This window comes from Cervus elaphus, unplaced genomic scaffold, assembly GCF_910594005.1.
Source record: "Cervus elaphus unplaced genomic scaffold, mCerEla1.1, whole genome shotgun sequence".
NCBI classification, from domain to species: Eukaryota; Metazoa; Chordata; class Mammalia; order Artiodactyla; family Cervidae; genus Cervus; species Cervus elaphus.
In genome coordinates, this window is record NW_025316691.1 from 1,040,222 (window position 1) to 1,053,065 (window position 12,844).

At 46.1% G+C, this 12,844-nt stretch overlaps 1 non-coding gene across 1 annotated transcript; it reads left to right on the forward strand.

Moving 5' to 3' along the window:
- The first annotated feature begins 7,456 nt into the window (after nucleotides 1–7,456).
- TRNAC-GCA lies at nucleotides 7,457–7,528 on the forward strand. Its single transcript has one exon. It is a non-coding gene; the product is annotated as a tRNA-Cys (tRNA).
- The last annotated feature ends 5,316 nt before the right edge of the window (nucleotides 7,529–12,844 follow it).

The window sequence follows — 12,844 nt, forward strand, 5'->3', positions numbered from 1 at the left end:
GTGGGTTACATTGCGGCTTAGGGGTTAGAAGTTAGGGGTGTGGGTGAGGGTGAGGGCTGACGGGTGAAGGTGTCAGGTTAGGGTTGGGGTGATGCGTTAGGGTTAGGGTGTCAGGTTAGGGGGTCGGGTTAGTGTTAGGTTCTGGGATAGGGTTATGGTGTTGGTTAGGGTTAGAGTGTCGTGTTGGGGTTAGGGTTAGGGCAAGGGTGAAGGCAGTTTCGCCTGGGACCTTATGGAGGGGCCTCACAGTCAAAGGTAAAGGCAGAGTCACATTCACAAGTCTGTTCCATCCCCTTTGCTCTATAGTAGAGCTCTAGTAAGCCTAGGCCTGTTAGGAAAACTCTTGGCTCCTGTGGGGACACACCCTGTGTGTGAATCTGCATACCGGACCTAGGGGCCACAGGGCGCCTGTTTCCTTCTGGGAGAGGGGACCCTGAAGCGGTGTTGCCTGGCAACAGCTTGAAAATCCATTAAATTGCACTTTACATACCTCTGACAAAGCTAGTTTTGCTCCACCTTTTCGCCATTTGGAAGCAAGCCCTTCATACCCTCTTCCCAAGTAGGCAATGGGCCTACTTTGAGTAGAAAGGCCCCTTGAGGAGCTGAGCCCAGGAAGGCACCCAGTCATGTCAAACATACTCCCACTGCTTGCTTCTTCATGGGCAGTATCACTATCAGCTAGGAATGTCTTTGCAAGGATTGCAAAGGGAAGGAGAGATACATGGCCCTGCCTCTGAAACTTCAGTCCTCTGAGCAGAACTGGAATTCAATTGTATCAGTGAAACTGTGCCTTCCAAAGAGGCTTGCAAACACACGCCGGGTGGCTGCCTCTTCTTCCCGGAAGAAGGCTCCCTTTCCCTGCAGCCTGCGAACTCCCTGTCCCAGCCTCCTGTAAAAGCGCTTCTTGGAGTTCCTTCTTGGAGTTCCTTTCTTAGTGGCAGTTATCCCTGAACTTGGGGCCATAGGGAGTAGCCCCACACTCACAGGGAAAGGCAGACCCACCTCCACACATCTCTTCTGTCCCCTTTGCTTTGTAGGACAACTCTAGTGAGCCTAGGTCTGTCAGAAAATTCTTGACTTTGACGGGAACACACCCTGTGTGTGAACCTGCATACCCGACCTAGGGGCCACAGAGCACCTGTTTTGCTCGAGTGGGCCTTGAAGCAGTACAGCCTAGCGAGAGCTTGAAAATCCATCCAATTGCTCCTTTCTTACCTCTGACAGCTAGCTTTGCTCCACCCTTTGGCAGTGTGGAGGGAAGAGGGCCCAACCCCCTCCCCAAGCGGACATGGGGCCTACTTTGAAAGGAAAGGCCCCTTGAGGAGCTGAGCCCATCAAGGCACCCAGTCATGTCAAACATACTCCCACTGCTTGCTTCTTCATGGGCAGTACCACTATCAGCTTGGAATGTCTTTGCAAGGATCGCAAAGGGAAGGGGAGATACATGACCCTGCCTCTGGAACTTCAGTCCTCTGAGCAGACCTGAGAGCTCTAGGGGGCCTAGGACTGTCAGGAAAATTCTTGGCTCCTACGGGGACACACCCCGTATGTGAACCTGCATACCGGACCTCGGGGCCACAGTGTGCCTGCTTCTCTCGGTGTGCCTGAAGCAGTGCAGCCTAGCAACAGCTGTTGAGCCTAGGTCTGTCTGGAACATTCTTGGGTCCTGCGGGGAAAACACCCTGTGCACACCCCTGGATACCGGGCCTAGGGGCCAAAATTCTCACATGTCTCCTGGGGAGCCCTAACACAGTGTGACCTAGCAACTGCTTGAAAATCCATCCCATTGCTGTTTTCCTCCTTCTGATACAGCTAGCATTGCTCCTTGCTTTGGGATATCTCAAGCAAGGGGCAAGTCCATAACTGCTCGCCTGGGGCCCAATGGATGTGCAAGGTGCCCTCGACCAGGTGACCCCAGCATGGCACCTGGCCCCCTCAGACACACTCCCGCAGCCTTCTTCCTCATGGGCAGCACCTCTCTGACCCAAGAATGTGTTTGCAAGGCTCGGAATGTGCAGGGAGACACACGGCCCTGACTCTGGAATTGAGGTCCTCGGGGTAGGCCTGCAGGTCTGACATCTGAGAAGCAAAACACTTGCTGCAAATAGAGGCCTGAAAACACACTCTCTGTGTATGCCTTTCCTTCCTCCAAGGAAGATAGCTTTCCCAGTCTCCTGCGTGCTGAGTGTCACACAGCTGGAATGCACTTGCGTGGAGGTCATGATTCAGCGGCAATGGCCCCTGAGGCCCTGTGCCCAGGTAGGGCTCCCACACTCACAGGCAAATCAAAGCAACTTCCAAAAGAGTCAGCTCTTCGCATCTAGTGGCCAAAGTATTGGAGTTTCAGGTTCAATATTAGTCTTTCCAATGTATATTCAGACTTGATTTCCTTTAGGATGGAGTGGTTGGGTCTTCTTATAGTCTAAGCGACCTTCAAGCATCCTCTTCAGCACCACAGTGCAAAAGCATCATATCTTTGGCTGTCAACTTTCTTTATAGTCCATCTTTCACATCCATACATGACATGGAAAAACCTTAGCCTTGACTAGACGGATCTTTGTTGGCAAAGCAACGTCTCAGCTTTTTAATATGCTGTCTAGCTTGGTTATCACGTTCCTTCCAAATCGTAAGCATCTTTTAATTTCATGGCTGCAGTCACCATCTGCAATGATTTCCGAGCCCCGAAAAATAAAGTCTGCCGCTGTTTCCACTGTTTTCCCATCTATTTGACGAGAAGTGATGAGACTGGATGCAATGATCTTAGTTTTCTGAATGCTGAGCGTTAAGCTAACTTTTTCACTCTCCTCTTTCTCTTTCATCAAGAGACTCTTTAGTTCTTCACTTTCTGCCATCAGGGTGGTGTCATCTGCATATCTGAGGTTATTGATATTTCTCCCAGCAATCTTGATTCCAGTTTGTGCTTCATCCAGCCCAGCATTTCTCACAATGCACTCTGCATATAAGTTAAATAAGCAGGGTGCCAATATACAGCCTTGACATATTCCTTTTCCTATTTAGAACCAGTCTGTTGGTCCAGGTCCAGTTCTGTTTCTTCCTGACCTGCATATAGGTCTTTCAAGAGGCAGGTCAGGTGGTCTGGTATTCCCATCTCTTTCAGAATTTTCCCCAGTTTATTGTGATACATGTAGTCAAAGGCTTTGGCATAATCAATAAAGCAGAAATAAGTGTTTTTCTGGAACTCTCTTGCTTTTTCAATGATCCAGTGGATGTTGGCAATTTGATCTCTGGTTCCTCTGCCTTTTCTAAATCCATCTTGAACATTTGGAATTTCACGGCTGACGTATTGCTGAAGCCTGGCTTGGAGAATTTTGAGCATTACTTTACTAGCCTGTGAGATGAGTCCAGTTGTGTGACAGTTTGAACATTCTTTGTCATTGCCTTTCTTTGAGACTGGAATGAAAACTGACCTAACAACCTAGATGTTTTCAATTGCATATGCTAAAAGAACTGCCTTTGCAGTTTCCAAGGAAAAAAGTTTCATTTTAACCAATTTTTTCTGAAGTCCAAGGAATATCATGGCCATCCTCCATCAAAAAGTCATCTTTCTTTTATGTAATCATAGTTTCATGCCTAAATTATAGACCAACTCATGCTCAAATTGGCTCTGATATCAGGGGCAGATCAGCTAGCTGATAAAAAGCTTGGATTGCCCCTCTGGAGGAAAGTGAGACCTTGGTCCCATGAGAAGAATCTGAGGGCTTAAGGGAATTTGCAGGAGTGGGGAAAGCTTGGTCCATCCTACATGTACCATAATCTTAAATAATGCTTATTTACTTTACAGAAGTAAAAACAGATGATAAAAACAAATATAAATCACTGAAAGGTAAATAAATTCATCACCTGTGATTGAAAGCTGCATTCTAAGAAAAATTTGTTCTCTTAACCTAGTAAGGAGACTAAATTCCAGTCTGGTACCAGCTTACCAGATAACAAACAAAAACCGTTGTTTATGGGTAAGCTTAGGAAAGTCTTTTCCATGTATCTTGAAGTAGCAGTATTTTTGCAAATGCATCAGTGTGAAACCATGGAAGGCATGTTTAAAACCTGATTAGATAGAAATTGACAAAGTAAATCTGGTCACTGCTGTGACTTGAAACACTTTAATATGATAACTAGAATTATAACTGACAGCGTTTTACCAGGACATATCAGATTTTCATGGATGTCACATAGTTTCTAGGATATCTACATTAGTAACTGAAGGAGTCTTTGGGCTAAGGAAAGAAAACAACAGTCTCAAAGGCCCTTGCTTGTATCATTTAACTTCAGAGAAAACAAAATCGAACTTTAGGTCCCACCCTGAGGCTCCAGGCCAGTTGTATCTATCTGGAACTTATTACCCCCTGCCCAGGGGACTTATCACCCCCTGACCAACTACAAATGCTATCTCTCTCTCCTTCTTTTCTGCCTCAGCCCAAACTATACCTTACAGTAACATCCACCATATAACTTGGGAAGATTCATCACTCCTTCTGACAGCACTTCCCATGTAGTTTAACATGCCAAACGAACTCAGGTTGTTTAATATCTCTCTTTGGGAGGTCTCAGGGGCCCTCTGAAGCATCCCAAAGTTAGCTAGAAGTCAATTATTTAGGAAGGTTTGTTCATAAATATCAAAAGGGTTTATGACAGTCAGGTAGGCTGTGAAAGAATATTTATCCACTTAGCCAAAGTTAACAAAAGATTTCAAAGGTAAATCTAGGACAGATCATTTAAGAGGTAAAGAAACTTAAAATCCACTAGCAAAGGCAGTTCAACATCTCAAGAAACCTTGTACTAGGCACAAACTCTTTTCTGGGGGTCCACTTTCCATAAAACCTCCTTATCCCATTCTGTACCCATTCCTTTGCTTCTCCCATCCTGAAACTGCCACCTGTAAGTCAGAACTACTTCTTTTTCCTTCATAAAATGCGATTTCATTCCTTGTACCTTCTTTAATAACAAGTCATACATTTTTCCTTAAGCAACAAAGAACTGACTTTCATATTGGCATTTTACACATTGGTGAACTGATTGGTATCAGTGATACTATCTAAAAAAAAAAAAAGCTTTCTTACACTGCACATCTCAGCATGGCACCAGACACTATTCATGGATAGTCAAAATCTCTTTAGAGTTTCTGTGTAAGAGGAAGGTCCTATCAAGTAGTGAATGTTTCAGAACCTTAATTTATGAAATGACCTAGCTATTCAATACACTGTCATCACTTGTTTTTAGCACAACCATAGAAATTCAGGTAACCAAAATCTGGAGAAACTATTGTAAGTTCAGTTCAGTTCAGTTGCGTCTGACTCTTTGCGACCCCATGGACTGCAGGCTGCCAGGCTTCCCTGTCCATCACCAACTCCCGGGGCTTGCTCAACCTCCTGTCCATCGAGTCAGTGATGATATCCAACCATCTTATCCTCTGTTGTCCCCTTCTCCTCTGCCTTCAATCGAGACTACTATAGACAGATATTTTAAAGTATAATTATTTGTAATAGTTTATCTAAAAGCTCATATCTCATTTACATTTTTTAGGAGTTTTTTTGTTTGTTTGTTTTTAGAGGTACTTTCTTTGTTGACCAGTTTGTGAGAGATATAACAATATAGCAATATTTAACTTATAATAAACCTAGGCACTATGAAAAGTTTATGCTTAATGTTAATGACTCTTAGACATGTCTATATTAGAGTAGTGAAAAAAATAAAATACTAGATATTTAATATTGACTATTTCCCAATTCACATGAATGCAAAATTCATTTAGGTCAATTTTTTTCTTGTATTTAGAGCTATTTGACTTGTGAGGGCTTCTTTTTCTTTAGATTATTTAAATAAGAACTCACTCACAGCTTCAGCAATATTATCAAAAAACAGAAGACTCACACTGAGACATACAGAAATCCACACAGAGATCTTCTAGTTTTCCGCCTAAGATTGAAAATATCTCTTTGACTTCCCTTTATTTGGGGAGGAGGGGGGTGTTGAAGTTCTCATTTGCCCAAGGCTGAGGTCTCAGGCAAAGTGGGCATTGTTTTCTAAGAAAATGGTTAACTTCAAGCTTTGCCCTAGGCAGGCCTTTTTAACAAGCTCTGTTTTTAATTGATATGCAAAAGAACCAGCTTTACAGTTTCCAAGATAATTTTTTTTTTTATTTTAACCAGTTTTCTCTGGTTCTATAGAACATCATGGCCATCCTAGGTCAGGTCATCTTTCCTTTCTGTAGTCATAGTTTTATCCCTGAATTATAGACAGATCAGCTGACAAGTTTTCCGTAGTTGAACTTGCGGAAGGATCATTAATGTGGTCGATTCTGAGAGCGGCGCGGTGGTCTCTCCTCGCCCTGCTTGGCTCCTGAGCCTCTCCTCCACCCCAGAGGCGCCGGATGGGAAGGTAAGGGAGGGAAAGACGTCTGGAAGGCGCCGCGCGCCGGGCGGGCTGTCGGGTCCGGTGGCATTTCTGGTGGTAGGGGAAGAAGGGCCGCGGGAGAAGGTGGGGGGCGGCGTGCAGAGTGCGGGTCTGGTGGGAAAGACAGCTCTCCTCCGCCTTCCCGCCCCCACCTCCATCCTCGGCCGGGCGCCCCGCCACCCTTGCCCCGCGCCCGGTGGCGGCGTCTCCGGTGTCCCTCTTCCGCCCGACCTCCCCGCCAAGTTCCCTCGAGGTTGGGTCCGAGGGTTGGGGTGGGGTGGGGTGGGGTGGGGGGGTGGTGGGAGGTGCTCAGCTCGCCGCCACCCCACCGCAGGCGCCATGCCCGCGGCGCCGGCCATGGCTGCCTTCCCCCCAGCCGCAGACCGCACGGCGCGGATCCTCCGGTCGCGTCTTGCGGGCTGTGCGGCGTGACGGCTGGCGGCTCCCCGTCGCTGGGCCGCTTGCCTGCCCGACGCGTCCCGCCGCTGGCCCTGGACCTGTTTGCCTCAGCCGGTCGTCGTCCGCTGCTCTGGGCCTGCCGCGCGGTCGCCAGACGCCTCCTCACGCCCTCCGAGCCTCCGGGCTTGCTCCCGGCCACCCCTCCCCACGCCTCGCGCGGCTGTCTTGTCTCTCGCCCTGTCACCTCTGTCGTGTCCCTGCCCGCTTGGCGCCACGCTTCCCGTCCTCTCTGCCCTTGGTGGTGGAGGGAGGAGGGTGCCTGGGCCGCGGGCGCGGGTAGGGGGCCCCGGTGGTTGAGGGGAGAGGACGGGGTCCCTGGGGGGCGGCCGTACCGGTGTAGGAGGTGGTGGGGGAGGGCTCTGCCCGTTTCGGGGGGATGTGGGGGTGGTCTTTTGGCGTCGGCGGGGACCTCCGGGCGGCGGTCGACCGGCGCACTGGGGGCCCCCATGCGTCACGGCCCGGCAGGGTCGAGGCCCGCGGGCGGGGACGCGGCGGCGGTGGTGGTGGTCGAAATCCGGCCGGTGGCCCGCAGGGCGTGCCTTGCGCCTCGCCCGCCTCCCCCTCTCCAGGTACCTAGCGAGGGGCTTCCCTGGTGGCTCAGATGGGAAAGCGTCTGCCTGCAGTGCGGGAGACCCAGGTTCGATCCCTGGCTTGGGAAGATCCCCTGGAGTAGGACTTGGCAATCCACTCCAGTATTTTTGCCTGTGAAATGCCATGGACAGAGGAACTTTGTGGGCTACAGTCCATGGGGGTCACAAAGAGTTGGACACGACTGAGCGACTGAGCAGGAGCACAGGATAAAGGTTGTTTTCAATGCTGAATTTGTCCCTCTAGAATGTGTGCTTCCTTGGACTTCGCGGGCAGTTCAGGGGTTAAGACTCCATGCTTCCAATGCAGAGGGCGGGGCGCAGGTTTCGTTCTTGGTTGGCGAGCTAGGATCCAAAAGGTAAAAAAATAAATAAATAAATAAATAAATAAAAGGAAGAATGTGTGCTTCCTAACATGTTTTTGTTAGTCTGCTGGACAAGTGGATGTTTGGGGCAGGTGGTACCTTGCTGAAAGCTGAGTGCTCTTCTGGCAAGGCCATCCAGATACAGATAGAAAATGGTAGAGCCGGTATTTGAACCTAGGAAACTGAATTCCAAAATCTCTTTTCTTAAGAGATTTCGTTGTGCTGTATTGAGGATATTTGTACTTTTTTGTGTTGCTACAACTGTCACTGAAGTTTGTAACTGGAAATGAGATGCAATCTAGTGGACCACAGTCAGCACAGTACGTGTATGATGCTTAGACTGTTTAGGATAGAGGATGAAAGTCAAATATCTACACCCCCCCTCAGGGAGGAAGACTGCTCAGGTATGGTCATAGTGAGTCACGAGGGCTGTCATGAGCTGGAGAATATATACCTGCTTGTTGATGTGCTCAAGGGATCAACCATGTACAAACATGTCAGGGTTTTTGCCAACAGGCGCCAGAAATCTAGATTTTAATGTGAAGTGTCCACTTTCAAACAACGCCATGATGTTAATGACCTTGCTCTGTCCGTTAATGGTTAGATAGAATTCCAATGTAATACAGGCTAGGTATCCCTTCAGGAATGAATCCACCCCCCCACCCCCCCACCCCCAACACTCTGAGCTTAAAACAATTAAAGCTAACTTTTAGCTCATGCTACTTACGTGGTCAGTGTGGGACAGCAGGGGTCTCTGCCCTTTCCTGTCTCAGAGACCCAGTCTGAGGGAGGCTTTATTTGCACAGACATTTTGCATAATAAGTACAGTGGCCAGGAGGGGAATGTGTGGCTTACACGCTGACCCTTGAAGCGTCTAACAGAAGTGACAGAGACACTTAGATGCATATTTCGCCGGCCAAAGATAGTCAGTGATCACACTTCATTTCCAAGGGAGTGGGGAAGTGCAGTCCTCCATGGGCTGGATACTTATGAATATTCCTAATGGCTACCACAGCTCCATCTACTCTGATTTTTCCAGGCAGAAATGTTGGAAGTGTTTGTAATGTAGAATTCAATTTTCAGAGATCTCTAAGAGAAGTTGACTCAAAAAATTATTTGTTTCTTGAAGGATTCAATTTGACTGATCTGGAAAATTCACACTTTGCTCCATCTGGAGTAAAATCCCTTACTTAAACACTGACGTCTATGAACAGATTAGGAAATCATAGGCTGGATCTATGAAATAATCCTTCACAGAAGTGACGATTTACATATCAGTGTTTATTCCCCAAAGCACTGCTCATATAGCTTCACTTTTCATTTATATTATCTCCTATCTTGTGTAACTTGTCTCATCAACTGCACTGCAAAATAGGAATCCCATCTGATTAATTTAGACTCTGTTATGCCTGGCTCCGTAGACATTGGTTATGTGGATGTTAATTAATTGTATTGGTGTTTATCAATTAGTGATTTTTAAATCATCACAGCTAGCAATCTTGACTTCAGGAGAAGTCAGCGAACTTGAAAATACTTCTGGCAATTCTTAAAAAGTTGCTCATCGTTGATTATGATGAGATCTGAGGGCCAATATTCACTAGTCCCTCAATTTCAAGGGCAGTTTAGGCTTATCCCCTACGAATCACAGGGCGATCAGATATTTTCAGATATTATTTTTCTGTGATGTTTTCACATGTTTTGTTTGTTTGTTTTGGACTGCAAGATTTGGATGAATTGTAAATTTAAAAATTAAGAAATAAATGTCAGTGCTCAGGAAGCTATTTGATTGCCCAAGATCCTGCAAGGCTCTCAACACCCTTTATTTAAAACACGCCCATCCTCGCTCCTAAGCCCACAGCCTTCGTGGATGACCAGATAAAGAGCGATCGTCATTCTCATGAAATGCCAAGTGCTCAGGGACTTGCACGTGTGAGGGCCCAGGAACAGTATTTCTACAGTTTAATGGTGGAATTACTCCCCTTGGAGAAAGTTGCTTGAGCACAAGTTACTCATTGATTGAATCTCAACCACGCAAGTATGGTTCCAGGCTTTGCTGTCAGTTCCTTAGACTAGAAGCCTGCCGTCATTCTTTGCCTCTTGCTCATATTTCCCCTGTCTGTAATTAACTACTGAGCTGTGAAGTCATATCCACTAAAATCTTTCTCCGTTGCAGCTCCTTCTCTCCATCCCCACGGCCATCCTTGTTCAGGTCCTGAGATCGTATACCAGGACACCTACAACAGCCTTCTGATTTGCTCCCCACTCGATCTCCTCAAAAATGCCCTCTAACCCAAAGTAGTCTGGCTAAGGCACAAGCCGTAAAGCATCTTTTCGGAGAGGGCAATGCCAACCCACTCCAGTACTCTTGCCTGGAAAATCCCATGGAGAGACTAGCCTGGTAGGTTGCAGTCCATGGGGTCGCTAAGAGTCGGACACGACTGACCAACTTCACTTTCACTTTTCACCTTCCTGCAGTGGAGAAGGAAATGGCAACCCACTCCAGTCTTCTTGCCTGGAGAATCCCAGGGATGGGGGAGCCAGGTGGGCTGCCACCTGTGGGGTCGCACAGAGTCAGACATGACTGAAGTGACTTAGCAGCAGCAGTAGCAAGCATCTTTTAATTTCATGCCTGCAGTCACCATCTGCAGTGATGTCCGAGCCCCCCCAAAATAAAGTCTGCCACTGTTTCCACTGCTTGCCCATCTATTTGCCATGAAGTGATGAGGCCAGATACAATGATCTTCGTTTTCTGAATGTTGAGCTTTAAGGTAGCTTTTACACTCTCCGCTTTCCCTCTCGTCAAGAGGCTCTATAGTTCTTCTTCCCTTTCTGCCATAAGGGTGGTGTCATCTGCCTATCTGACGTTATTGATATTTCTCCTGGCAGTTTTGATTCCAGCTTGTGCTTCATCCAGCCCGGCATTTCTCACGATGTACTCTGCATATAAGTTAAATAAGCAAGGTGACAGTATGCAGCCTTGACATACTCCTTTTCCTGTTTGGAACCAGTCTGTTGTTCCAGGTCCAGTTCTGTTTCTTCCTGAGCTGCATACAGGTTTCTCAAGAGGCAGGTCAGGTGGGCTGGTATTCCCATCTCTTTCAGAATTTTCCCCAGTTTATTGTGATACATGCAGTCAAAGGCTTTGGCACAGTCAATAAAGCAGAAATAGGTGTTTCTCTGGTACTCTCTTGCTTTTTCCTTGATCCAGTGGATGTTGGCAATTTGATCTCTGGTTCCCCTGCCTTTTCTAAATCCAGCTTGAACATCTGGAAGCTCACAGCACATGTATTGTTGAAGCCTGGCTTGGAGAATTTTGAGCATTACTTTACTAGTGTGTGAGATGAGTGCAACTGTGCAGCAGTTTGAACATTCTTTGTCATTGCCTTTCTTTGGGACTGGAATGAAAACTGACCTAACAACCTAGATATTTTCAATTGCATATGCTAAAAGAACCAGCTTTGCAGTTTCCAAGGGGGGGGGAAGAAAAGTTTCATTTTAACCAATTTTCTCTGAAGTCCAAGGACTATCATGGCCATCCTGCATCAAAAAGTCATCTTTCCTTTAGGTAGTCATAGTTTCATGCCTAAATTATAGACCAAACAGTGCTCAAATTGACTGTGATATCAGGGGCAGATCAGCTGATAAAAAAGCTTGGATTGTCCCTCTGGAGGGAAGTGAGACCTTGGTCCCATCAGAAGAATAGGAGGGGTTAAGAGAATTTGTAGGAGTGGGGAAAGCTTGGTCCATCCTACATGTACCATAATCTTAAACAATGGTTATTTACTTTACCGAAGTAAAAAAAAAAAAAAGAAAATTATAAAAACAAAGATAAATCACTGAAAGGTAAAGAAATTAATAATCTGTGATTGAAAGCTGCATTCTAAGAAAAGTGTGTTCTCTTAACCTAGAGAGGAGACTAAATTCCAATCTGGTACCAGCTTACCAGATAACAAACAAACAAAAAAATTGTTTATGGGTAAGCTTAGAAAAGTCTTTTCCGTTTATCTTTTTTTTTTTTTTTTTTTTTGCATCAGCCAACTAACTGATAAAATTTTTATTTCACTTTTAAGTTTTTACACTTTTCCTGATTATTCCGTGTAAGGTGGAAACTAGAACTGTTTAAAAGACATACACAAATCTAGTACATCAATAACCGGGTTTTTTTCTTTTTTGCTATACTATTTTCACAACCACGGGTGTGCTTGCTAGGCAATATAACCATCACAGAAGCAAACGTGAGGCAGAATACTGGTGAGGAAAAACAAAGCAAGAGAGCTACCAGATATACAGACAGGCTCGTTCCACATTCACTACTGCATTTTCAAGCGGCAAGTATTAACTGCACATTTTTGTTCAGCTAGAAAGGAGAGAGGTTTTTTTTTTTTTTTCTTTTTTTCCTTTTGGTTTGTTTGAAATCAGTGCATGAATGTTTCTTTTCTTATTTCAGCAGATGGACAAACAGATGGGACACTACGGCTACGTGGAATGTTTGGGGAGGAAGGTGGAGACTGAGACTGGTAGGCCGGGCTATTCCTGACTCTCCCCATCGCTGTGTTCATGCAACTTCCCTGACATTTGTCTGTGAACTTGACGGGATGGGTACCCTTGGGAGAGCTGGTGACAGGTGCTAACAAGCATTATCAGGGTTGGCTGCAATATAAAGAGAAACCATGGGTATTTAAAAATACTTTTTGGAGTCAGATCTTGGTGTGACTGAAGAGCAACCACCGTGCTGAGAACTGGAAGAAGACAGAGCTGAAACGTGGGAAGCTCTTTTCAACTCTCTGAAGCAAGGCTGGCTCACCAAAGTGCTCGCCAACATCCCTCACCCCCCCTATGGGCCCCCTGTCCCTGCCCATCTAGTACTAAATCATGAACAAAAGGCAAAGAGAGAGAATGCACAAAGAAAAAAATGTACGGAAGCAGGACAGAAATTTAGAGAAGACTAAAGTTAACAGTCAAAAAGGACTGTGGGAAAGAATGTTTAGATTTCAAAATTTTAAAGCCCCGAGCTAGGAAGAA